The sequence below is a fragment of the Ascidia mentula genome (assembly GCF_947561715.1).
Source record: "Ascidia mentula chromosome 2 unlocalized genomic scaffold, kaAscMent1.1 SUPER_2_unloc_22, whole genome shotgun sequence".
In the NCBI taxonomy this organism is placed as follows: domain Eukaryota; kingdom Metazoa; phylum Chordata; class Ascidiacea; order Phlebobranchia; family Ascidiidae; genus Ascidia; species Ascidia mentula.
Genome location: NW_028113668.1, coordinates 42501 through 44360, shown reverse-complemented (window position 1 = coordinate 44360; position 1860 = coordinate 42501).

Below are 1860 nucleotides of genomic sequence, written 5' to 3'. Positions count from 1 at the left end.
AACACCTGCAGAACAGCGTTGTGCCTAGCAAGACGAGCCTTGTTCGTCACGTGGCAGTTCTGCAAAATGTGGGCCTGCGTTTCGTTCTGCAATCCGCAGTTCCTGCACACTGCGCCTTCGCCCGGGCGTCCTCTTGTAATGCTCTCGCGAGTAGGGAGTGTTTGAGATCTCAAGGCACATCCCTGAACAAAATTTCGTCCCGTTAAGGTTGCCGTTGCGCCGACTAGCCAGTTATTGCAATACTTATCTGAAAAGTGAAGAGATCCGTATCCCTGGACCTTCTCAGAAAAGCGGAGCCGACGTGCCGATGTTGTGGAGGCCCTCTTTAAATTACCTCCTTCGGCTTCAGCGCGGAATCTCTTCTCCAGACACTCCATGGTTTTATTATGAAGTGTCGGTGCCAAAACTGCGATCGCAGGATCCTCCGATCTTAACAACCTGTCTTTTAGGCGCAACTTCGAGAAGAAGTACGTCTCTGCACAACAGGGGATCCCGAGCCCTCCGCATTTTGTGGGCAGATGAATGAAGTCGTTTGACAACGATGCCGGAGCATGGACAATTGACCTCACGCACCTCCGCACTTCTCGATCGATAAAGTTCAAGGTGTTCACCGTCTGGGACGTTATCGCCAGACTGTAACTCCACCTCGGGATGAAGTGGAATCGCAGCATGAACACCTTTTGCTGAGGCTTGAGCCTTGCCTTGCGGAGCCGTTCCAAGTTCTCCCTGACCGCATTTCTTTGAAGCTTGCAGGTACCCTGGGGGCCTATTTGCACCCCCAGGTACTTCGTCCACTCGCCAGGACGGATAACGGGAACTGGATCTTCTCCAATCAACACGAATGGGGAGGTCCGAATTCTCGTCGCGCTCGTTCTGCCTCGGGTGTGGGTAATCCCGAGGGTTGTACATTTCTTTTTCTGGAGCCGCAGGCCTCTTTTCTTCAAAAATTCACTGGTGGTTTCCATCATGCTCTGTAACCCTTCAGGCGAGTTGCCGATCAGGACTAGATCATCAGCGAAAGCCAATGCCTTCACATTGACTCCCTTGATGTTATAGCCCAAGCGATCAGGCAGCTCGTCCAACAGTTCGTCTATCACCAAGTTGAAAAGAAGAGGCGACAGCGGGCATCCCTGCTTCACTCCCCTATTTACACGGATTTTTGAAGTGGAATCTGTACCAAGACTTATTACGGTCCAACAATCTTGATACAGATCTTCCACAATGCTAATAAGCAACTGCGGCACATTTTGCCTTTTGAGAGCCCGGATAACAGAATGATGGCTCACAGTATCGAAAGCTTTGGCAAGGTCTAAGATTGCCACTGCCAAGTTCGTGCGACGCCTGGCTGTTGAAGCGTCCTTGATAATGCTATTAAGCAATATCACGTTCTCGGCACAACCCTCCACGGGTCTGAATGCTTTCTGACGGTAATTCAGGGTTACTGCTCCTTGAAGCCGTCTTGCCAAGATCTTGGTGTAGAGCCTCACCAAGTGCGACCCGATGGTAATTGGTCGCCACTTCCCGATATCTTCGAGATCTTTATTGGACTTCGGAATTAGAGTAGTCCTGCTCTCTTTCAGTCGCATGGGGACTTTCCCTGCACGCATCCAGATGCTGAAGATCCTGCAGAGGACCTTTGAACCAATCAGCTTCAGATGCTGCACCTTCAACTTGTCCGGACCTGGGGCAGAGTTCTGCAACTGCCTCAAAACCATCGAACATTCTTGCTCAGTAATAGGAAGCAAAACACTTCCCATTTGTCTGTTGACTTTCGCCTTCTCAATTCGCTCCTCGTCTGGGGGTGACTCGTCACCGAACCTTTCAAGATATACTCTTTCAACCTCCTCGATCGGAGGGCCC